Source organism: Notolepis coatsorum (genome assembly GCF_963971535.1).
Source record: "Notolepis coatsorum genome assembly, chromosome: 4".
Taxonomy (NCBI): Eukaryota; Metazoa; Chordata; class Actinopteri; order Aulopiformes; family Paralepididae; genus Notolepis; species Notolepis coatsorum.
The window spans coordinates 203,719,897-203,746,905 of NC_140168.1; positions in this window are offsets into that span (position 1 = coordinate 203,719,897).

A 27,009-nucleotide genomic window follows, 5' to 3' on the forward strand; every position below is an offset into this window, starting at 1 on the left:
TCCAACCTTTCTGGCCATAAAATGCACACCTTTCCGAAGAAAGGCACGCCAGCCTTTAGATCATGGGTGAGATTCGTGCAGGTGAAGAGGGCTGATTTTCCGGCGTCGTCAATGAAAGACGGTGACCGACACTCGGTCATATGTGGAGCTCATTTCAGAGAGGCGGATTACATCCAAGGAGATATCCTCTCCTATAGAATGGGATTTCGAACTCTGGACCGGGTGAGACTGGTAAAAGGTGCTGTGCCGTCTATACAGTCACCTGGCCAGCCCTCTGTGAGTGCACGCTCCGCTGCTGCAGTTCTCAAACTTGGTTTGTCTCGGGTAAGTGAATCTAATCGAACTAGCTTTTTGACGCTAACGTGTGTGTGTGTGTGTGGTTGTGTGTGTGTGTGTCTGTGTGTGTGGTTGTGTGTGTGTCGTGGTGTGTGTGTGTCGTTGTGTGTGTGTGTCGTGGTGTGTGTGTGTGTGGTTGTGTGTGTGTGTGGTTGTGTCTGTGTGTGTCGTTGTGTGTGTGGTTGTGTATGTGTGTGTGGTTGTGTGTGTCGTTGTGTGTGGTTGTGTCGTTGTGTATGTGTGTGTGTGTGTGTGTGTGTGTGTGTGTGTCGTTGTGTGTGGTTGTGTCTGTGTGTGTCGTTGTGTGTGTGGTTGTGTGTGTGTGTGGTTGTGTGTGTGTCTGTGTGTGCGTGTGTGTGTGGTTGTGTGTGGTTGTGTGCGTGTGTCACGTGTGTGTGTCTGTGTGTGTGTGTGTGTGTGTGTGTGTGTGTGTGTGTGTGTGTGTCTGTGTGTGTGTGTGTGTGTGTGTGTGTGTGTGTGTGTGTGTGTGTGTGTATGTGTGTGTGTGTGTGTGTGTGTGTGTGTGTGTGTGTGTGTGTGTGTGTGTGTGTGTGTGTGTGTGTGTGCGTGTGTGTGTGTGTGTGTGTGTGTGAGATGTTCCAAGTTCGCAGAACTGTTGTTTATGACGTTGTAAATATTTTGTACTATCTTGTATGGAAAGTCTGTAATGCTAAAAGTGTTTCTCATGGCGTTTGGAGCAGGCAACAAATGTGTTTTACCACTGTGTAAGAGCACAGGCCAGAGTGAGTTTGATTAATTGAAAGCAAGGTTATGATCAGATCAAGTAGATTGCATATTATGAACATTCCTTAGTTCTGTAACTTTAGTGTAGGGGTTGAAGATATACAATTATTTCCAATATTTGAAAAGGTTGAGAACCACTGAGCTAGGTCCACAGTCTGTGCCCTGCCTGTGGTCTAGGTGTTGGAGTGTAATTAATAATAGTTGAGAACCACAAACACTGTAAACACTGAATGCTTATTTTTTATTTTTATTTTTTTTCAACAGACTCTTCAAACCCACTCTGCGACTCCTGACGTGACAGAGGAGCCGATGATGATGGAAGAGGAGGAAGCTGGCCCATCATCTGGCCCATCATCTGAACCCGATCTTCCACCCTCTGAGCCACGAAGGGAATCGGCACACAAGGCAACACAGTACAGCTACCGGAGACCACCACACCGGTCTTTGGGTAGGTTTTAATTTGCTTTGCACGTTTTAGCCAACACAACCTTTTATAGAGAATGGTTACCCTTAAATTATATCACTTGTTGTTTTCTACAGGCATCCAGGTTTCCCCCCAGATGTTGTCCTTTGGGACACAGGCAGTCCCCCAAATGGTGTCTGTTGAAACACAGACAGACATTACAAGCTTTGAGACCAGTCCAATGCAAAGCCAATGCACCATTTCTCAGAGTGATAGTGAACAGTCAGGTGAGGGGCCATGCAACCAATTATAATCGTTATAATTGTTTCCCCCTACTGAATGAATGATATAATTAATTGCTAAATACATTTTTTTTTATCCACTTTTTCTCCCATTTTCTATATTTTCTCCCATCCCAATTTCGTATCATCCAATTCAACCCTCCCCTGTCATGAACGCTGTTTCTTGCCTCCCACAAACCGGCTGCAATGTGGACTAAGTCATACATAGCTCAAGTCCCCTCCGGTAATTGAGGTAACAGCAGTTGCATCTTTTCACCTGCGCAGCTCGATCTCTCAGTGGCGAGGAGTAACGCGTGGGAGGCTCACGCTGCCCCCGACACTTTCTGATTCCACTGCGCAGGCGCACCAACCGACCTGTAGGAGTCGCTGTCCACAACGCCCGATCCCCACCCATCAGTTTCCCACCCCCTAATACGGCCAATGTGTATTAGTATGAACGACCAGCTAAACTGAAAGCAAATGTGGAGCGCTGGGCTCAAACAGCCGAGACCAGCGTCTCCAGATTTCATGGCGAGCGCCTTGCCCACTATGCCACGTAGCCGCCCTAATTGCTGAATTAATTTTAAAATCAGAATGTGTTAATTCACTAGGCGAAGAAACACACCTTTATGGAAATGTGTGTATGTTAGGAGACGGCATCGCTCATTGTGACCCAACAGAGAATATTGATGTGATCAATTTACCAGTTGAACCAGTTTACCAGAACAACCACAGCTCAAGGCTTTGACCGACTCCCATTTGTATCGACTAATCATTTCAGCACCAAAGAAAGGTGATGACAATTGGGTTACAGAGGCTGAAGACGAGCTCTTCTCTGAGAGCTCTGATGACTTGCCACACCTTGAAGCATCCTCTGCCCCTTGGTAAGACAGACTACACTGTTACACTAATCTGTTCATGTCACGATACTGACTGTTCAGTCTTAATCAAACTTTTGTTTTGTTTTTCTTAATTTTTTCTCAGCTATATCGATAAGTATATAGTGTGTCACAGCCAACTCATGGAGCTGTTTGCCACTTGCCCGAGCTGCTGTGAGGCCACACAAGCCAGCAAACAGAGACAGGAGGTGAAAATCCAACAGGTAAGATTTCATCCTGCATTGAAGCGGTTTATCACTTTGCATTATGCTAGTGCTTTCAATCTGATTTCAGCATAAAACTAGTGTCTTATGCTGAATTTGGTGGGGGGGGGGGATTTCTTCAAAAACATGTTTTCTCACTTTATTCCTCAGCCATAAGAAAGTACACACAGAAAGTACACCACTGATCATTTGAATATATTTCATAGGTCTGTTCAGCATGTGAATTCAAGAGGGTTTGGCGAAACCAGTCAATGCTGCACAGAAATATGCCTGAGTGCAACCTGCAGCTGAGTGGAGCTGTACACTTTTCAGGGTGTATGCCCCAGCAGACATTCAGAATGCTCCAGCTATTTGGCCTACAGTGTGAACACCTACTTCCGCCATCAGCGCTACTACACCATTCCCACCGTCATCCAGGCCTGGCAGAGCCAGCAAGCCAGTATCCTCCATGAGCTGCAGGAGATGGAAGGGGGATTGCTTTTGTCTGGAGACTGCAGGTTGATTACCATGTTCATTGTTATATTAATCATTAGAATATACACATAAGTACAACATTAATAATTTGTGGACATTTGGCATCTATCCATAATGTTGCTCTTGCCTTGTGCTTTTTACAGATCGGACAGTCCAGGACACTGTGCCAAATACGGGACATACTCCCTTATTGAGGACCGGCTGAATAAAGTCATTGACCTTCAGCTTGTACAGGTCTGTTATTCCTGCCTCATGTACCTTCTGCCATATCTATGCGGCTACAGTCTACTTTGTTTGTGTTTGGGATTCCCATTTGTTTAGGTTTGTTTTTTGTTTGTCTGATTGTGCTCCAGAGTTCAGAAGTTGCTAACAGCAACTGGTGTGAGATAGAGGGCTTGCAACGCAGCATCAAGCTACTGAAGGAGCAGGACTTGAAAGTCACAGTGCTTGTCACTGACAGAAACCGCCAGGTACAAGTGACAGACACACACACACACACACACACACACACACACACACACACACACACACACACACACACACACACACACACACACACACACACACACACACACACACACACACACACACACACACACACACACACACACACACACACACACACACACACACACACACACACACACACACACACACACACACACACACACACACACACACACACACACACACACACACTTTATCTGGTGATAGTTGAATTGTAAGAAAAAACATGGGGGATATTGGTGTAAACTTACCTCTGCAAGCTGTTGAATAAAGTCTCCTGTGTTTAGAAGATGGCAATTTGGTTACCATGGGTCTCATGTGGCGATCAACTTCTGGCGATCAAGAAACTGTGAGAGGGGCTCTGTGGTGATAGTTAAATAACTTTTTGTATTTTTGTTCACTTTAGAAATAGAAATATTTGAATGTGAATGCATTTCAAGTTTAATTGAAGGGTTAGTTAACTCATAAATTCTGCCATATATCTGTACAATTCAACCGATTCTGCAGGTAGCAAAATGGGTGAGAGATGTGCTGTGCGCTGAAGGAACACAACAGTTCTTTGATATCTGGCATATTGCCGAATGTAAGTATTTGTCCTTGAAAATGCATGGCTACATGGAAGGCAAGACCAATCACAGTAGTTCAATTTTGTCAGTCCGATTTTAAAGTGTGTGGTGTGTGTGTGTGTGTGTGTGTGTGTGTGTGTGTGTGTGTGTGTGTGTGTGTGTGTGTGTGTGTGTGTGCCCATGCAATAACAGCCGTAAGCAAGAAGTTGGATGCCCTTTCCAGAGAGCGTGACTGTGACGTTATAAAGCTCTGGAAGCAGTCTTTCGTGAACCACCTCTACTGGACCGCCGGTTCTACTCCCAGTGGCAATGCAGACATGATGGAGGCAAAGTGGAGAAGCCTGGTCAATCATGCTCAAGACATACATGAGCATGACACTCCTGCATTCCCTGCCTGTCAGCATGAGCCATTGGAAGGAGAGGACAGAAACAAGGAGTGGCTTGAACCAGGTATCTATCGCTCAGGAATGTGCACAAGTTCACTTTTTCATGATCTGTTAGTTGATTGTCTGAATGAATATCCATGTGAATAACCTTTCACAAATATGTACAAAAAAGCATATGATCAGGGAGAGATTGAAAAATCAGTTGATGCTGATGTTGTATGTGTCAGGTTCATCAGCAGCTGTTCAACTGGAGGCTCTTGTGACGCAAAAACTGTTCCTCAAAGATGTACGGCAGCTATCTCCCCAGAACCAAACCTACTCACTCGAGGCGTTTCACTCCCTGATGATCCGCTTTGCCCCAAAGCACACAGGGTTCTCCTTCCTTGGAATGCATAGCAGGTACAGTCAGACTATTAAGGATCTGTGTCATAAGATAATTTGGTTTTGGCAGTACAAATGTAAAATTAGACATTTCAATACATTGAAATTTCAGAATGATTAAGTAAATGTATTCTGAATGAAAATATCTTATCCTCATTACAGTAGAATAATGAATTACAGCACACTCCTCTGTGTACACAATAGTTTTAGATTGTGTGTTGTGAAGTTTAGACTTCAGAGAGGGAGAGCAAAGTACAGAAAAAAAGGTACCGGCGTTGGGTACCGGTATCGATTCCCAGGTAAAAAGAAACATTTTCAGGATCGGTGTCCTGAAAAGACCCACCGCGTAGGCCAGATCCAAGCCGCATTTTACAATAAACCTCTGTGGGGCTGCTTAAAAAAATATATTATAACCGTAATCGCAATATCTGTCAGAAAAATCGCAATTAGATTATTTCCCAAAATCGTGCAGCCCTAGCGCAATCCACAACCAAACTTGGGCAGGTGCTAAGCAAAAAAATATAACATGAAAACTGAAAGAGAACGCTTGCACACTGCAGCCTCCAGTTGTAGGATTTATTTTATTACACCCGAGTGCTGCTGTGATGTTTCGGGCTCTTGAAACGTCACAGCAGCACTGTTGTTACAACTGGAGCCCACAGTGTGCGAGCGTTTCAGTTTTCATCCTCATCTCTGACATTAATTATCATAAAATGAATTATCATAAAATGTTTCTCCTTTCCATAGGCTCCTTTTAGCAGCTATGCATTACAACCACAATGGGAACAGAACAGTGGCCACTACTAGTGCTAGAGAACCACTCTACGCAGTGTCCTACCCTAGGTTCTGTAAAGGGGAACATCATGTGCATCCCATCAAAGACAAACCATCTTACGGTGTGTGTTCAATTACTATTTGGAATTATCAACAATTTGCATATTTGGAAATACTGCTATACTTTTATAATGTGTGTTTCAATATAATATTCTCTTCTCTTCAGACTATGCATTTGATTTGATGGGCTCTTTGAAGGACCAATATGCCAGAAGTCCATCAGCCCTGAGAGCCGTCAGTGAAGGTTTGGCGGCTGCTGCTCCTCCCCCCATTGCAAGAACCTTCCAACAGGTGGACAAGGCTGAAGCTGTGACTCAGTACCTGACACAGAAGTCCCGCTTTTCTTCTGGCCACCAGGATCGCTAGTGTAACCCAGGTTTCAGATTCATAACAATTTAGTCATAGGGACATAAATAGTTAATGCCATTGAATAAGAACAGTATCAAAAAGATTCCCCCAGTTGCAAAACCGAAGAAGCGTTGCAGTTAAAGTAGCCTGCGGTTTTGGCCAGGTTTTTCCAGCACCGCGTTCCACCCTGGGAGCAGTTCCAGACCACCCATCACCATGTGTGCCCACGCGGGACGAGGCGGTGTGCCGGATCGATACAAGATGGCGAGCCAACCCACTGAACCTCTGATATAGATCAAGGCTATGCCGGCCTGATCTGAATACCCCTGTTGCTCAAATCCTGTTGCCTCAACAGTCTGGTAGGATTGAGAATTGCCTTCCTCATTCCCAGTGAGGGAGTGGATCAGGAATTAACGAACTGATTGAACTTGAGTCATAAGAACTTCCAAGGACCATATCCTTTTCTATGACACAAACTGATTGAACGAGAACACAAGGACTTCCAAGGGCTTCGACCCTGTTCACCTTTTGTTATTTTGATATTGTATTTGATTTGATTTAGTTTGATATATGGGTACAGATATTCTCCTATAAGAAGGGAGAATTAAAGGGTAAATACGCCCAGTAAGATACCTGAACTACTGACGTTCTCTTGTAAAGAGGACGAGTTAAAGGGTCAATGTACCCAATAAGATACTTGAATCCCATTGATGACATATTGATTATAGTTGAATCACTGATGGTTCTCCTGTAAAGAAAGATGGTAAATTCACCTAATAAGGTATTTGCATTCCTATAACCTGGAATATTTCTATTGGTACTTTGTTTGTGGTACACCTTCAAAGGAAGAGGAGCATTTCACCTAATAATATATTTGCATTCCCTGCACGTAAGGGTTAGGTTTAAATTAATATGTTTAAACATTTACCTATTGAAATGATAAACTGATATAGTTTACTGGTGCTAAAAGGATACATCCAATATCCAACCTTGAACCTAGCTTTTGGCTAGAGAAAACCTCAGAGACGTCTGAACCAACCCTAATGTGTTGATCCAATCAACCTAGGACCTGATATTGAACTAACCCTCTCGAAAGAAGGAGTGGTTAATGAAAGAACCTAAAAGGGATACTTCACACTACTACTGTTTACTTCACGTCTGTATGTCTGTATGTCTAGCTAGCGCTGTCGAGAATAAATGCCGGTCATTGTTATAACCTTGTCTTTGGCCTGCCATTCCTTTAACTGTGTATCTTACTCCTCTCCTCATTCGAATCTAGAACTGTGCCCGTGGCGAACAGCTGTTACTGTTAGTGACACTAGTGCTACACAAACATCTTGTAAAACACAATCAGGATTCAACAGGCTTCCCCACAGATTCCAGCCAAGCTGCTGGGCTTAAATGCACAGATGTTACCCCGGAGCCAGGCCACTGAATCTGAACATCATTCATATACTGTATCATCATTCATGCAAGCACTAAAACAAATGAAACTGTGAACACATCCAGTGACGCATCAGGCAGGCAAAGATGGAAATAAAGCAGTTTTGAGCAGTGTTGTTAACCAGTTTATAAATATTTTTTTAAATGTTTATTAGCAACGCCAAGCTTTCAAACCCTAGCGCTTGTCTGTCCGAAACCCTCGTGCAACTGTGAGTACCTTGGAAATGTAAAATTCTAAATCTAAAACAGCTAACCGTTACTTACTCTGTCTGCCGCTTTTCCTTGCCTGCACATTGGGTTCCAAACTCAACCGTGATAGGGAGAGAGAAATGTAATTATGTTACAGTAATAAAATGATGTGAACTAACTTTGTAAAATACATTTTCAACATTAATGAAAATATAGGCTATATTCAATAATATGCATTTCTCATTCTGACAATTCAGGCCTATACAGAGAAGGCTTCCACCTCTGATACAAATGAGTGAAACTAACCGTTTCAAATGTAACTCTCCCGCCTTCCTCAGAAGCTTCACAGATTATGTTGTGACGCATGCCACCAGTTGCACATTTTTTTTTTTTTTTTTTAATCTTTTTCCCCCTTCTTTTTCCGTTTTTCTCCCCTCCCAATGTTAGTCATTATGCCAATTCCCAATCCCCTTCCTGGTCGTTGCGCACTCTACCCCCTACCGTTGGTCTGGGAGGGCGGAGACTATCACATGCTTCCTCCGACACATGTGTACCCAGCCCACCACTTCTTTTCACCTGGCAGCGCGGACTCTCACTGGGAGAGTGTAACGTGTGGAAGGCAACACTACCTCTCTTAGATCCTTCCCTCGCTGTGCAGGCGCCCCGACCGAACTGTAGGAGTCGCTGTCCACAACGACCCAGACCCACCGGCTTCCCTCCCGCTGACTCTGCCAATCGAGCCAGTATGACGGCCAGCCAAGCCAGAAGCAATGCTGACAACTGGATTCGATACCAGTGTCTCTTGTGTTGGTGACGAGCGCCTTGTCCACTGCGCCACCCAGCCGCCTGTGGTGTTTGTGTTTTTGTTACTCACCCAGTTTCTAACCTCGTTCGCTGTTTTATCTCCATGAGATAAAGCCTGGTAAATAACTACTGCCGAAAGTGTCTATGGGGTAGAATTTCCGGTGTATGTACTTCCCCTGGAAGCTGCCTCCGAACGGACCAAACTTTTTCCTAGCAAACAAGCTAGAATGTAGAAATTCTTGAGGCAAAGCCGTTGCAGTGGCTTAAACAAGGACATATTGTGCACTTCACACGTTTCTATAATTGTTTTGTCGAAACCGGAACGCCTGTAGCCTGTACTTCGAGTACTTCCATTTAGACACTTTAGGAGGCCTATCTTGTCCAGCCAAACCAGTTTCCCACAGGTCTGGTGGATCCACAACATTATTGGGGTTTTAAAAACCATAAAGCCATAACAATTCATGTAAAAATACTTAATAACAGATGTTAACTTTAGCTCGATTACAGGCAATCTAGACCACATATATGGTTCACATTTGCCATTTTACCTTAGATCACATTTATCAATAAAATGTGCTTTGTGTGTAAACAAATAAATTAATAAATACATAATAATAATAATAATAATAATAATAATAATAATAATAATAATAATAATAATAATAATAATAATAATAATAATAATAATAATAATAATAATAATAATAATAATAATAATAATAATAATAATAATAATAATAATAATAATAATAATAATAATAATAATAATAATAATAATAATAATAATAATAATAATAATAATAATAATAATAATAATAATAATAATAATAATAATAATAATAATAATAATAATAATAATAATAATAATAATAATAATAATAAACTTTATTTGTATAGCACTTTTCGTACAGAAGTTGCAGTTCAAAGTGCTTCACAACAGTCAAAAATACAGGCATAAGCGAGCATAAAAAAGATAGAGAGGTAGCAAGGTAAGGTAAATCACAGTGTTTCACATTAGGATCTAGCATCCCAATAGGCCTTTCTGTTACAGTTTCATTCAGTAATACAAATAATAAAAATAGAATAGACAGAGTAAAAACAAAGTGCGGTTGGATTCAGTTTAAAAATAGGCTAAAACTTATAAAATAGAACGGACATACAACAGGGTATTTAACATACAACAGAGCAGTGCATCAGTAAGAAGTAAAAGGTGTGATAAAATAGTTAAATTTTGAATTACAACAGAGCAGTACTGTTAAAATTACAGTACATAGAACCGACACATGAATTTGATAGGAAGTGTAGGTAGAGTAAGAATAGTGCAGGTAAAGTACAGTTTGTGTCAGGATATCCCTGATGTTTCATTTAAATGCCTGAGCAAAGAGATAGGTTCGCCCTATGCAGTCCATCGGCCGCACAGGGGGCTGTCCAAGGTCAAACCTTTTTTACCCCGTTCCGTTTTTGAAACGGTTATCCATGCTTTTATGACCTCTCGCCTTGATTACTGCAATGCCCTGTACGTTGGCGTCAGTCAGGCCTCCCTCTCTCGTTTGCAGTTGGTACAGAATGCCGCTGCCCGTCTGCTGACGGGAATACGAAAGCAGGAGCACATTTCCCCTGTGCTGGCTGCCCTCCACTGGCTTCCTGTGCGTTTTAGGATTGATTTTAAGGTTTTACTGTTTACTTTTAAATGTTTGAACGGCTTGGCACCGGGTTACCTCTCGGACCTACTGGAACCCTATCTTCCCCCAAGGTCCCTCAGGTCCTCTGACCAGCTCCTCTTGGCCGTTCCAGACTCCAGGCTGAAGCTTAGGGGGGACCGTGCTTTTGCAGTGGCAGCCCCAAAGCTCTGGAATGAGCTGCCACTGCATGTTAGGCAGGCCCCCACTCTGCAGGTGTTTAAATCACGCCTCAAAACACATTTATTTGCTCTGGCTTTTGTTTTTTAAACCGTTTCTGAGAGACTAGCCTTTTTTATGTGACACATTGTACTGCTTTTATTGTGTGCTTTTATAAAAATGTTTATGTTTTATGTTTTATCTTATCTTATCTTATGTTATGTACAGCACTTTGGTATATAAATAAAGTGGATTGGATTGGATTGGACCGCAAATGATATTTGGTCATATATCAATATTTTTCAGTGTTGTATAAAAGTTGCGATTTTAATTTCAAACGTATTCAAGTATTAACATCATGAACATGTCACAACAGCATGTAGAATGTATATTATCATTGGAGAATTATCCGACGTTTTTCCCAATATATTTATCATTATTATCCCTCATTATTATCATGAGTAACATTTATTGTATACATTTATTGCATGAGTTAATTATTATCTGGTGCCGCCTAGTGGACGCACTTTGGAGTACGTATTGCGACTCTGAGCAGGTAAGCTGTCTCTGCGCAGGCGCGTCGCGCTATTTAAGTGACACTCTCAGTCTAGACTGTAAGGTGAAAAGCCCTGTGGGCGAACTCTTGACTGGCCAACAGTGCGTAGCATTATATGCGCCGTTAATATCCGCATTTCTCTTTAATTCATATATCTAGTTATTAACTAATGCGGTTTGTTTTCCTTTCCTTTGTATAGGTAAATAATCTGACTAACGTCTGACTAACGTCTGATTATACGTTGCTGACTAAATGCTGACTGAATGTACTAACTGACTTAATGGAAACGCTGACTACATGCTGACTACACGCTATTAACAATAGACTGGCTAACGTCAGACTGAATGTACATGCAGACCAACTAATGTCTGGCTACACTAACCAGAACTGGTTGCTAAATTGCAACTTAACTATTAATGAACTATCAACAGAGGCGACTTGGTTGAACATTACCGATACCACTTTGACCTCTACTAACATTATCCACTAAAGCTTGGATGTAAGCTACTACCAACTATCAGCTACACGCTAACCCCTTGTTAATTGACCACCTGGTGATTATTGTAACAGAGGATGAGCTGGATGCTGGACTTCAAGGTCCAAATAAACGAACATTCTTATAAAGTCCGAATTGTTTCTATGGTTTAAGAAAAGTCATTTCGCCCACACCCTTCCAAGGGGGACATCTAGTTGACTCATTGACTGAGACTGCTAGATAATTGGACAATTATTTACCGCACGCGCCCGCGACGAGACGGGACGGACGGAACGCAGAAGGAGGTGCCGCGTGGGATACCCCTCAACGTCAAGGTGGAACCAGGACGGAGTGGATACACGCGACGGGGCACATTGGAGAGGACGCGGTCAGCTCAAGGGAAGTGAAACGTTGATGTTGACTGCTTACTGGGTTGGAATCGCCGTATTCCGCCCACATGCTGGTTGCTTGAAGTGGTGGGGTCGCCGAACTCCATCCAATGTGAATGCTTAACGCTAGCCATTAGCCAACCAATGCTAATACTGCTAGCCACCAATGCTAACGCTGTTAGCCAAAGACTGCTAACACTGCTAGCTGCCAATGCTTAACGCTAGCCATTAGCCAACCAATGCTAATACTGCTAGCCACCAATGCTAACGCTGTTAGCCAAAGACTGCTAACACTGCTAGCTGCCGATGCTTAACGCTAGCCATTAGCCAACCAATGCTAATACTGCTAGCCACCAATGCTAACGCTGTTAGCCAAAGACTGCTAACACTGCTAGCTGCCAATGCTTAACGCTAGCCATTAGCCAACCAATGCTAATACTGCTAGCCACCAATGCTAACGCTGTTAGCCAAAGACTGCTAACACTGCTAGCTGCCAATGCTTAACGCTAGCCATTAGCCAACCAATGCTAATACTGCTAGCCACCAATGCTAACGCTGTTAGCCAAAGACTGCTAACACTGCTAGCTGCCAATGCTTAACGCTAGCCATTAACCAACCAATGCTAATACTGCTAGCCACCAATGCTAACGCTGTTAGCCAAAGACTGCTAGCCACCAATGCTAGCTAATGAACATTATCATTGACACCCATGCCTTGGCGGTGTTGAACTAAGCAACTACATTGTTGCTCCAAACGCTGTGAACATTATCATTGACACCCTATGCCTTGGTTGTGTTGAACTAAGCAACTACGTTGTTGCTCCAAACGCTGTGAACATTATCATTGACACCCTATGCCTTGGTTGTGTTGAATCAAGCAACTACGTTGTTGCTCCAAACGCTGTGAACATTATCTTCTTTTTCGTGTAACGTCAGAGGTCCAACTCCGTATCTTGTAGCCATGCCCTTAACTCTGGTCCCACATCAAAGAGGCTGGCTTCCGAGGGTGGTTTGTATAGGGGGCAGATGGTCAGGATGTGGTCAACAGTCTGCTCAGGGTCTCCACACTCACATGCAGCGCTGTCTGCCAGGCCCCACTTTTTTAATGATGCTTTAAAGCGACCAACCCCAGATCTTAAACGGTTCAGCAGAACCCATTGCCGGCGTGGAAGATCGTCTCCTGTGGCGCCATCTCCTGGATCCCAGATGTGGTGGTGGATACGGGATGGCCCAGCACTCTCCCACTCTCTCTTCCAGGCTGCCGCCAGCCATCCATTTCTGGATAGGTCCTCAGTGGTGGAACGGAGCATCTCTTGTGCCACCTTGTTGTAGGGGTGGCGGGACTTGAGTCTGCTCATAGGTGCTGTTGTTGTTGTGGTGTTGTGTAGGATGTGCCAGTCATGCTTCACTGCCTTCCTTGCTAGGGCGAGAGTGGCAGCCTCTCGTCGTAGGCCAGCTGGTGCGATTCCTGCAAGGACTGGCAGCAGGAAGACGGGTGTAGCCTTCAGGCATCCAGTGATGATCCGGAGGGCGTTGTTAGTAGCCGCATCAACTTTTTTAACATGCAGGCTTCTGCTCCAGACTGGGGCACAGTACTCTGCTGCCGAGAAGACCAGGGCTTGGGTGGATATCCGAAGGGTCTTGGCAGTGGCTCCCCAGGTTGTACCTGCGAGGCGTCGGATCAGCGCAACCCTTGATGTTGTCTTTGCCCTGACGCTGTGAACATTATCATTGACACCCATGCCTTGGCTGTGTTGAATCAAGCAACTACGTTGTTGCTCCAAACGCTGTGAACATTATCATTGACACCCATGCCTTGGCTGTGTTGAATCAAGCAACTACGTTGTTGCTCCAAACGCTGTGAACATTATCATTGACACCCATGCCTTGGCTGTGTTGAACCAAGCAACTACGCTGTTGCTCCAAACGCTGTGAACATTATCATTGACACCCTATGCCTTGGTTGTGTTGAATCAAGCAACTACATTGTTGCTCCAAACGCTGTGAACATTATCATTGACACCCATGCCTTGGCTGTGTTGAATCAAGCAACTACGTTGTTGCTCCAAACGCTGTGAACATTATCATTGTCACCCAATGCCTTGGCTGTGTTGAACTAAGCAACTACATTGTTGCTCCAAACGCTGTGAACATTATCATTGACACCCTATGCCTTGGCTGTGTTGACCTAAGTAACTACATTGTTGCTCCAAACGCTGTGAACATTATCATTGACACCCCTATGCCTTGGATGTGTTGAATGGTGTAAATACGTTGTTGCTCCAGACGCCGTAAACTATACTATGAATGGATTAACCAAAGGCTGAAACGGTGCTCATTTACTCTATCCTACTTGTTCACTCTCATTGTGGCCATTACCAGGTTTCAAGTGAGCGAAGAAGCTGTAGCGGTGCCCACAAACTCTATTCTATTTGCTCACCCTCATTGTGGCCATTACCAGGTTTCAAGTGAGTGAAGAAGCTACGTTGACCCACTATACGGTCCCAGCATTGTCTCCTGCTTAGTGTCATTGTAATCACTCTGCTACACGCCAACTGTACGAACTGTGCTTCTGACTTTTAACCTCATTGTTTACTACCGCCTGCGACCAGCGACTCAGCCGCAAGAGGAGCTCCAGTTGGGGCAACGGCTGACTGGGACAAGATGGAAGGTGTGGATGTGGAAGAGCTAAAGAAGAGGCGTACTGCGGCGCAAACTGCTTTCACAAGGAGAGCCAACCAAGTAGCTGACAATGTTGACACTGCATCGCTAGCGGAGCTAGTCAACGACAAGAAAGCTCTGCAGATAGAGTTTGCGAAGCTCGTTGACACGACAGGGGACTATATTGGAGCATTGGAGGAGGCCGACGGAACTGCGCATGCTACCGTGATGGCCGACGCCACAGCAAAGAAAGACGGAAGCAAGCAGAGGAAAATGACACTAGAGAAGAAGATCTTCTCGGAGGTATGGTCCCGCTTCGTTCAACCAAAGTTAGGCCCCCTTGAAGCGGAGTTTAAGGAGGCCTTGGAAGAGGCAAAGAGGCTCAGCACCCAATGGGCACCCCAAGACAAGAGAGCATTGGAGGGGAACAAATTGGAGAGAAGACTCAACGCCTTCGAACAAATGATGAGAGAGTGGAGATACCTTCTTCCGACTCCCAACATATCTGAATTAGAAAAGCGGTACAGGCACTTGGATGAGGAAAGAGCAGCACTGATGGACAAGTGGTCGACCCTTCTAGAGCCAAGGGGAAAGGGTGACACTGGATGTGCTTATGAGGGTGAAGAGGATATAAGGACACACAACATTGAAAGGGGCGGTGAGGTAACCGGCCCACTTGATATTTCAAACGATGTTTCGCAACGTGTCGCGGAGGCTAAACCTTCCCCGTCCACCAACAGCAAAGGTGAAGTCCTTCACATCCACTCGTCATCCCCTCAGCTTGACAGTAGTCAAATAGAGGGCACTTCCAAAGACTCTTCCTTACCTTTCGGGAGCCACGAGGGGGCCCCGAAAGAAACCCATCTCCAGCTTGGAGCAAAGACCACAAGAAGTGGACCTCATGAGTATACAGACAGGAGTTCGCTCCCACGGGTAGGACAACCCGGCAGCGAACCCTATCTCTACCAGAGCGCTGACCTCGCTATCATGCCTCAGTTACGAGGTGACCACGCCACGCCATCAGGCGATGAGGGCGCAACGCGGGAAGGTCTCGCTCACCACAGAGCCTACCAGGGGGCCCGACCTAAGATAAAGCTTGCCGCCATCAATCTGCCCAGATTCTGTGGCGACAGAAGGACCTATTGGCGCTGGCGGGATAATTGGGAGGACCTCCAGGCTTTGGCCGAACCATCAGGATTGCCTGTATGCAAATTATATCACCTTCTTGACAGCGTAGAAGAGCCACTGAGAAAGAAACTCGGGCTGGATCGCTGCAGAACAGCGGACGACGTTTTCAGGCTCCTGGACAACCGTTTTGGAGACAGGAGCACAACCGCAAGTCTGATCCTCAAAGGTCTGGAAGAAGTGCCTCCAGTACGGAGTAACCAGCCTAGGCCAATGATTGACCTGGTCCAGGCAGTGGAAACCGCACTGTACGACTTAAAGGACCTTGGGATGGAGGACGTGATCAAAAATCACCTAACTGTTGCCACCATAGAAAGAAAACTGCCTATAGGCATGCGAGAGAAGTGGATCTCCTATGAGCGTGACCCTGCGAATGGCGTCACTCCCGCAAGTTACTTTGACAGACTCTTGTCATTTCTGAAAGGACAAGAAAGGATCCTCGAGAGGCTAGCACAGTTAGAGATTGGAGCCACCCACGCTGGCGAAAGACCAACCCAGCGTGAAAGGCTGAGCGACAGGGGAGGTGATAGACGGTCATTTACAAGAACGACAGCGAGCGAAGTAAGAAGAGAGCCCCAGAGGGACTCGTGCACCATGTGTGGAGAGGAAGCACATGGGAAAAGACTGTACTTCTGCCCGGCCTTCAAGAAGGCTAAACTACTAGAGAAACGAGCCCAGGTGAAGAAAGCTGGAGCTTGCTTCAAATGCCTCACTTATCACGGAAAAGATTCCTCTGTAAGAAAGATGAGTGTGTAAAGGGGGGCGGCCCTGTCAACCATCATTTTCTCCTCTGCTCCAAGACACAGAGCAGGAACGAAACAACCAATGAGCCCGGCGCTCGTAAAGGGCTCCGAGGCCTTACGGCTGAGCAGGAGAAGGTGGTCACAGAGTTAAAATTGTCAACGCTCCAAATGGAAGCATTCAAGAAAGCCTTCACGAACAGAGCGACCTCCCAAGCGTACGCCAGCAAGAGCCTGTTGGACAAGAGTGGCATAAAAGAATACCCAGTCCTCATGATGCTCATGGACGTCACGACAAGAGGAGGAGACTGTGTTGGAGCGCTGATGGACCTCGCCTCCGACACCAACTATATCACACACAGAGCCGCCAAGAGGCTTGGGCTGGCCGGCGAACCTATCACACTGGTCATGTACGGTGTTGGGAAGATGGCAGTCAGAGTCGATACCAAGAGGTATGTGGTGGCAATAAAAGTATGGACCCCAAAGGGGACCTTGAGAGCCCACGAAATGCTCTGCTACGGCCTTGAGGACATCGCCAAAGTAGATAGAGTGGTGAACTCCGAGAGACTAGAAAAGTTTTTCCCATGTGTCAAGCCAGGAGAATTGACCCGGCCTGATACAATTGATCTGCTCATTAGCACCCGGGAAGGTCGCCTGGCCCCACAAAGAATGGAGAGAGCCGGTGATCTGGTGCTATGGGATGGCCCACTGGGCAAAACTGTGAGCGGTGCGCATCCGGACCTCTTCGAAGAGGTAAAAATGACCACGCGTCATTCATTGACCCACTTCGCACGCTCCATGGGAACAACCATAAAGAGAGAATGCAAAAACCTCACGGTAGACTTAACCAAGAGGAAAAGCATGAAAGAGGCAGTAACTGCCACAAGCAACAAGGAAGTCTTCGACTGGCTGAAATGGGACAGCATCGGAGCAGCCTGTGACCCCATCTGTGGGGGATGTCGCTGTGGCAACTGTCCTCCCGGAGGAAAGGAAATGACACTGGCTGACGAGCGGGAGCTAGAGATCATCAAGGCTGGCTTGACCTTCAAGGAGAAATACTCGCACTGTGGGGACTCCCACTGGGATGCAAAGTACCCCTGGAAGGAACAACCGGCATCTCTCCCTAACAATCGGCGAGCTGTGGAGTCGACCTTCTTCAGGACAGAGAAACGCCTTGAGAAGGACCTTTCATGGAAAGTAGCCTATACCAGGCAAATCCACGAAATGGTGGAGAGAGGAGCTGCCGTGAAACTAACTAGGTCTATGATGGACCAATGGAAAGGAGCAGTATGGTACGTGAGTCACTTGACCGCACCGAACCCACACTCCGTCACCACTCCAGTACGCATCGTCTGGGACAGTAGCCAAGAATACAGAGGTGTAAGCATGAACAATATCCTACTGAAAGGTCCTGATGTGCTGAACCAAATCCGTGCAGTACTCCTCAGGTTCCGAGAGGGAGAACATGCAGTCATCGGTGACATCAAAAAGATGTATAACTCAGTGTGGCTTGAAGAGGAGGAAGTTCATGTACACCATTTTCTATGGAGAGACTCACCGCAAGACGAGATAGAGGATTACGCCGTCGTCAGGGTGAACATGGGAGACAAGCCGGCCGGATGCATCGCCCAAGTCGCTATGCGAGAGACCGCATACCTCCCTCGGTTCTCCCACCTGACGGAAGAAAGATCTGTCATCGTGGACAACAGCTACGTGGATGATCTCCTCGTATCACACAATGACTCTCACAGACTGGAAAAGATCCTTAAAGGGGTCGAAGTCATCTTGAAGGCAGGCGGCTTCCACCTCAAACCCTGGGTCCGATCTGGTCACAGTGGGAGGCATGACACCCGGGAGGCCAAGCCAGAGACACAAGTTCTACCGAACCAACTTAAGGAGGAAGATAACAAGGCTTTGGGAGTCGGCTACCTTGTTCAGGAAGATAAGCTCTTCGTAATGGCGTCCATCAACTTTTCCCGGAGAAGGCAAAAGATGAGGATGGAAGCAGATCTAGCCGAAGAAAATATCATAGAGAGGACGCCTAACCCTCTGACACGCCGAGTTCTACTCAGCCAAGTCGCAGGACTGTATGACCCGATTGGTCTCGCAACTCCACTCAAGCAGAAGGGAGTGATCCTAGTGAGAAGAGCATTCCAGGAGGCTGGAAAAATTACCAAGGACACTTGGGACCAGCCACTATCAGAGGAGCTCCGAGAGAAAGCAGTGGAGTTGTTCAAGGAATATGCTCGCCTGAGCCGCGTCACATTCCCAAGAAGTATCACGCCCGCCGGCTGGTTGGGCAAGCCATGGGGGATCACGTTCTCAGACGGGAGCTGTGATTCCTATGGCGCAGTACTGTATCTACGATGGGAGACGTCTGGGGGAGCAGTTGCCCGGCTAGTGGAGTCAAAAGCGAAACTGGCCCCTCTTGATCTTAGAGGTGATCCAGTAAAGGCGGAAATCTGCGGGGCGGTGTTTGCATCCCGTCTAAAGAAGTATGTGCTTAAACATGGAAGAATCAAAATCGAAAGGTGGTTCCACTTCGTCGACAGTCAGACGGTGCTGGGAGCCATCCAAAGAGAAAGCTATGGCTTTCAGACATTCTTCGCGAATCGGGTCGGAGAGATCCAGAAGGCTGGTCCCGTCACTGATTGGTGGTGGGTACCAGGCGAACGCAATATTGCTGACCTGGTCACAAGAGGCCACTGCTCCCCAGAGCTACTCGGAGAGAATTCTGCGTGGCAGTGCGGCCCTGACTTCCTCGCCTACCCCGAAGAGGAATGGCCAATGAAATCAGCCTCAGAAGTTTCTACCGCTGCGAGAGACGCAGTAAGCAGGCTTCAAAGAAAGGCCTTCACAGTTGCTATCACAAGAGCGCAAGCAAAGACAATGCTTCCCCTTGCCAGCTCAGAGGAAGGGAAGAAACCAGCCACAAAAGAAGAATCAGATATCATTTTCTCGCCAAACAGAAGCCCTGACAAACTTTGGGGCTGGGCTCTCGTAGGCCAGATAAACCCAAGGAGATACAGTTCTCTCAAGACACTCTGCAACGTCGTCGGCTTCATCCGAAGGGCACTGAAGTTCTGGGCGACAGTAAAAACCCGGAAGGCCCAAACGACGAAAGCTCGTTTGCCAACCCACACATTGTTAAAGTGGGAGACATTAACTGTAAATTAACTGCAAAGCGCATTCAGAGAACTATGCCTGGCCGCACAGGAAGGCGCAGAATTCCCCGTGACCACACTAGACAGACTTGTGGTCCACAAAGAGGAGGACTCCAAACTTTTGCTGTGCCACGGCAGAGTTCAAGCCATGGCCAAAGAATGGCCTGGGGTGCCTTTACTTCCCTACAGGGAATGGGTGAGCATCCTCCTGGCAGAGGAAGCTCACAGGGCAAACCATGAGGGCATTGCAGGAACCCTCTTGCGCATGAGAGATATAGCCTGGGTTGTGCAGGGGCCAAGAGTAGCCCGAAGCACAATTGACTTGTGTATATACTGCCGAAAGAACAAGGCAAAAATGTGCCGTCAAATCATGAGCGAACTCCCCCCGGAGCGCACAGAACCGGCCGCACCATTCGAGTATACCACGTTGGACCTCTTTGGTCCCTACAGGATCAAAGACTCAGTGAAAAAGAGAAAAAGTAAGAAAGCCTGGGGCGTAGTTTTCTGCTGCATGGCATCCAGAGCAATACATGCCGACATAGTGGAAGATCTCTCGACTGAAGGTTTCCTAAAAACATTCCAACGCTTCACTGCATTGAGAGGCCATCCTAAGAAGCTCTGGTCCGATAAAGGGACTGATTTCGTGGGAGCAAAGCCAGCGCTGGAAGAACTTTATAAGTTCCTAGCAAATATCGACAATAACAAAATACAGAAGAAAGCCGCAGAGTCTGGTACAGATTGGACTTGGGTGTTCCACCCCGCTGACTCTCCTCATAGGAATGGTGCGGCTGAAGCAGCTGTGCGAGTATTGAAAAGAGCACTAAGCAGCATAGGCGAAGAAGGGAGCCTCACGGCCCTGGAGTTCCAAACCCTCCTATACCTTGCTGCCAATCTATCAAATGAGAGGCCTATTGGCGCCAATGCCCAGCTTCGGGATGGCACCATTGAGGTCATCACCCCCAACACTCTCCTACTGGGACGTGCAAGGCCCCGTGGAGACCCCGGAGGTTTTGAGTCCGCTAGCTACCCCTTCGTCCGTCTGAGAGCAATCCAGATTGAAGTGGACAGGTTCTGGAAACGATGGAGCCAACTGGCGGGACCAGAACTCTTCGTCCGAAAAAAGTGGCACACTCCCGCTAGGAATGTCACTGAGGGGGACCTGGTCTGGCTTGCGGACCAGAACGCACTCAGAGGCCAGTTTCGACTGGGCCGAGTGATAAAGACTCACCCTGACCCAAAGGGTGTCATCAGGGACGTGGAAGAAAGGACTTGCCATAGCCTTCCCGTTACCGCCGGTCATCCCAAGCGTGATCGTCACGTCGGGGTGTGCCCCACCACCGTCCTCCACAGGGACGTCAGGAGGTTGGTGGTACTTCTACCTTTCAAGGAACAATGACCAAAAAGGACGTCTAGAGTCGCCTTGTTTCTGGCAAAAAAGGGACGTCGAAAGTCGCTTTGTTTCTGGCACAAATAACGTCGAAAGTAGCCTGTTTCTGGCGCAAAGGACGTCTAAAGTCGCCTGTTTCTGGCACAAAGAAGGATGCCGAAAGTCGCCTGTTTCTGGCGCAAAGGACGTCGAAAGTCGCCTGTTTCTGGCACAAAGAAGGACGCCGAAAGTCGCCTGTTTCTGGCGCAAAGGATGTCGAAAGTCGCTTGTTTCTGGCACAAAGAAGGACGTCGAAAGTCGCCTGTTTCTGGCGCAAAGGACGTCGAAAGTCGCCTGTTTCTGGCAGGATTGAGGACGTGAAGAATCACCCGATGCCGATGGTACCTGAGTAGTTTTCGCGGGAGCCGCTTGTGCTACCACCGTAAATGCGGCATAGTTTAATTCTTCGTACCCCTGTAAAGGAATAATAATATAGACCGGGATCACTTATATAGTTTGAATAGTTTTAGGAGCCTGACGTTCAGAAAACTAAGTGGGAGGTGGAGAATTATCCGACGTTTTTCCCAATATATTTATCATTATTATCCCTCATTATTATCATGAGTAACATTTATTGTATACATTTATTGCATGAGTTAATTATTATCTGGTGCCGCCTAGTGGACGCACTTTGGAGTACGTATTGCGACTCTGAGCAGGTAAGCTGTCTCTGCGCAGGCGCGTCGCGCTATTTAAGTGACACTCTCAGTCTAGACTGTAAGGTGAAAAGCCCTGTGGGCGAACTCTTGACTGGCCAACGGTACGTAGCATTATATGCGCCGTTAATATCCGCATTTCTCTTTAATTCATATATCTAGTTATTAACTAATGCTGTTTGTTTTCCTTTCCTTTGTATAGGTAAATAATCTGACTAACGTCTGACTAACGTCTGATTATACGTTGCTGACTAAATGCTGACTGAATGTACTAACTGACTTAATAGAAACGCTGACTACATGCTGACTACACGCTATTAACAATAGACTGGCTAACGTCAGACTGAATGTACATGCAGACCAACTAATGTCTGGCTACACTAACCAGAACTGGTTGCTAAATTGCAACTTAACTATTAATGAACTATCAACAGAGTTGGTTGAACATTACCGATACCACTTCGACCTCTACTAACATTATCCACTAAAGCTTGGATGTAAGCTACTACCAACTATCAGCTACACGCTAACCCCTTGTTAATTGACCACCTGGTGATTATTGTAACAGAGGATGAGCTGGATGCTGGACTTCAAGTTCCAAATAAACGAACATTCTTATAAAGTCCGAATTGTTTCTATGGTTTAAGAAAAGTCATTTCGCCCACACCCTTCCAAGGGGGACATCTAGTTGACTCATTGACTGAGACTGCTAGATAATTGGACAATCATCAATACGTTAGTTTAGCAATAGGTTATACAGTGGCAGCTGCTGACCAAATGTTTTGGTGAAGCACAAATTATTATATTATATTATATGTTAAATTATATTTTTAAAACATCCCCCAATGTGTGTGTCAGTGGTGGCTGTGAGTTAAAAATATTGGGGAGGACGGGAGAGATACAAAAAAAATTAATAAAGAAGTACAGACACACAGTGTGGTTATGAAGACATCAGACAGACACTACAGTTAAAGACAACAAGCACTAGTAATAAATACCTTGGAGTAACTCTTGATACACATGCCTAACTTACAAACATCACATAAATAGCTTAATCAATAAGGCAAATCAAAAACTATTTGTTTACAGCCAGATCACACCATTTCTCACCCTCACTGTTTCAAACACATATCTACATGCAATTTTTCTTTCACCAATATCTTACTGTCTCCCAATCTGGTCCCTCACAACAAAGGAAATTATAGGAAATTATATGGGTAGGCGGCTGGGGGAAACTGTACAAGCAAAACTGTACATTGGAATATCGACGAACCCATACTTGGTAAAAGAGGGTCTCGTGTATTCTTGGGTTAGGTAATTTACTGTACATTGGAGGGGGTTGGGTTAGAACATTCACATGCACATCACTCAGCACTATAGGAAATGAACGACACACACACGCGCGTGCACACACACACACACGCACACACAGAGGCCAGGCCACAGCGGACCCACAGCCAATTAAATTCATAATAAACACAGGCTCCAACTCAATATCAATAACCACGGCGCGCGTCGCCAACACACACTCACGTGCGCCGCGCGTTGCCAACCAACACAGCTACTAAATATAAAAAAGATAAAATGCACTCGCCATTGAGACGTTACTTCTTACAAGGAAATAGTGTCCCTCCCATCTGATCACTTGTAAACTAAATCCAGCCTTCGATATTTTCTGATGAAACCTTCAATGATCTCCTCTGCTTGCAAACAGTTGCAAATCCAGCAATGCAACAAACAGCAGTCTTTTGTGATCTAATCGATCCTTCATTTGCGTGAGGATGCTGTCGAAATCCACTAAACATTGTTCTGTTGATGGGGAACACGCGTTCCATTTTCGGGACTGTCCGACAGGTGGTCACTCAGACAGTCACCCAACGTCTTGGGCAGGTAACAAAACACTCCACTGGTAGCTGCGGTGGTAGCACTCCGGTAAACCCTCTTGGGCAGGTAACAAAACACTCCACTGGTAGCTGCGGTGGTAGCACTCTGGTAAACCCTCTTGGGCAGGTAACAAAACACTCCACTGGTAGCTGCGGTGGTATCACTCCGGTAAACCCTCTTGGTCGGTAACAAAACACTCCACTGGTAGCTGCGGTGGTAGCACTTTAGCTACGTTAGCTACAACAAGTTAGCTTACAGACAGTCCAAGACGGCACATTCACGTCAACTACACTACTTCAACTGAGATAAAAAAATAAATATATATATATCATCAAACGATGCAGTGCACAATAAGTTGATGAAGTTCAACAATTGAATAAAGATCTTAAAATATGAATTATTATATTAGGCAAATTAATGTCTTCTTTTCTATGAATGTCAGTCTCTTTCAAGGCAAATTGCACACGTGAGATGATGACAGAAAAATCTAGAACATATTGACGCCACAGTCCAGCTGCAGTTCCATAGCATTAGCAGGCACCATTCTCTGATTGGATCTTAAGTTTGTCAACACAATGTGGCACGGCGTGAACGCCAATCAATCAAGTGCACATGGCCTCACTACCCGCCTTTTTTAAACTCAAATACCCTATTTTGATTGGATAATTATATTCTTAAGCCAAGCCCGTGCACTTTTTTTTGCAGTGAGTGATTGACAGCTGGCCATCAAATGTGTTATGGGATCAGGCCAGAGAGCTCAGAGCTGTCACTTGGAAATTTTTGAAGAACAAATAAATTCACTGGTATTGTTTTTTTCACAGTGGAAAACATTTCTAATAAAAAATAATAATAAAAAAATATAATAATGCCTCACTAGTTGTCATGCAATAACCTCCACTGGGTTAAAAGTGTCATTAGATAGATTTAACTTTTCGATTTGGTAAAGACTATTCCGAGAGGGCAACCATTTTGGATATTTTGAACCATGGGAATTGTAGTCCTTTTGCCGCCATTTTGTAGCAGAGTTCCACAGATATTGTTCTGCGTTGAAAGTTTTAAAAACTACACTTCCTGGAAGATTTTATGGGGTTCAAGGTTCAGAGTTCTGTATGAATAATTTCAATAACTGTTAATATTCGGGATTATAAGCCACAAAAGGTAAATTTTTTGACAAATATTGAAAGGCTTTCAAGTTTCTCTTCCCTATTGTTAACATGTAGGAACAATTAGATCTGAAATTAGTTTCAAAACGGTTGCACTGTGGGGAAAATAAAAAAGTACAGTATATTACAGTAGATTTCATTATCTGTTCTTATGCAAATTGAACTCGGGCATTTGAAAGATAATATATGTATATATATATATATATATATATATATATATATATATATATATATATATATATATATATATATAAATGTGCAAATTGGCTATAATAAGGTAATTTATAAGCCTCCTATTCTATATTCTATAATAATATTTCAAATTGCATTGATCCGGATGGGAGAATTCAGTACTGTATGTACAGAACCTTCTATTTAATCATCTTCCCTTTATTAATTTCCTGCGATTTTTTGTACACATGATCTCAAGAAGGTACTGAACAAGATCAGTGGCAGTTTTTAATGTTTGGTCATTATTAGGATGGTGTTATTCACTGTCAAATATGCTAAGACAAATCATAATTCATATTCTCCTTTGTTTCATCACAATTTAAGCAAGCCTAGTAATAGACACAATATTTCTGACACTGTCAATACATTCCCTGAGGTCCGTAGATGTCCCTAGATACCAAGAATATAAAAATGGACCTTGTAAAAGTGGAGCAATATTCCATTTACCTAGGTATATATTTTGTATGTATATTTGATGATATCTAGCACAGGGCTTGAGACACTATTAAACACCCGTTTGAAAAAAGCTGTAGGTATAGGATCAATGACTGAGGTGGAGGAGTTACAGTCAAGACATGAATGGAATAAATCATGTTTATCTTGAAAAATATAAATGAAACACAGACAGCGAAGGGACACAGAAATGGACCTTGTAGAAATGGAGCAATATTCCATTTACCTAGGTATATATTTTAGGCGGATTTTCAGAAAATAGGCTTCGGTGGTTTTGGGGCATAGTTGATAAAGGCTGCATTATCGATCCTCTTTTGACTGTTTCTGGGAGCCTCTAGTAGTCCAGCAGCTGATGATCGCGGTGTTCTTGCTGGCCTGTAAAAAAGTGTTGGCGACAGGGACGTGCACAGGACTTTAGAGGGGCAGGTGCTCAAAGGCTGAAAAGGGCACTACACTTGTGTGTATATATTAACCGAGCGCGCGTAGCGCGCAAGCGCGATTTTTAAGGGCCCTTTTTGGGCGGGGGGCCCCCTTTTTATGCTTTTTGGGGGGTTTTGGTGATCAAATATTGAATATTGAACTATAATAATCAGTGCAGGAGCTCACTTATCCTTGAATGACACTTTTATTACTGACTTAAAAGGCCCATACATCTCCATAAATGTTCAGGGGGGAGGGAATAAGTGCTTACCCTACAGACCCCAAGAAGTGCTGTATATTCTGTATTGTTTAATATAAATGCATTTTTTATTCCAATCCCGATTTGTATTTGAGATTCCCAAATCCCATCGGACTTGACTTCTTCGTGTCCCTCAATGAGTGTAATACCAGCATTCAACAGCGGTTTCTATCATCATCATCATCACCACCCATGCTATGCATAAAATATATAGGTCCGCGGAGAGGCCGTGCAAACTGCAATGGAATATGGGGCATCTCTCTCTCTTTACCTAATATTTTGATTCTATCCTGACATTTTTCAGTTGGAAGGGAAGTCTATATGCGTAACGGTAAAAAAAAAAGATTTACATTTTTTTTTCAAAAGGGGCACTTTTTTGATGAGGCTCAAAAAGGCAGGTGCTCAGGCACCCCTTGGCCTCTATGTGTGCACGTGCCTGGTTGGCGATGTAGCTAGGTCCCTGTCCATTTAGAGCTTTGTATGTAAGGAGAACGACCTTGAAGTAAATTCTAAATGTTACAGGAAGCCAGTGTATAGCAGCTAAGACTGGACTAATGTGCTCTCTCCTTTTGGTTCTAGTAAGCAGTCGGGCTGCAGAGTTTTGGATTAGCTGAAGCATCTCTGTGGTTTTCTTAGGGACACCTGTAAAAAGTGCATTACAGTAGTCTAACCGGCTAGATATGAATGCATGAATTAGCTTCTCAGCATCGTT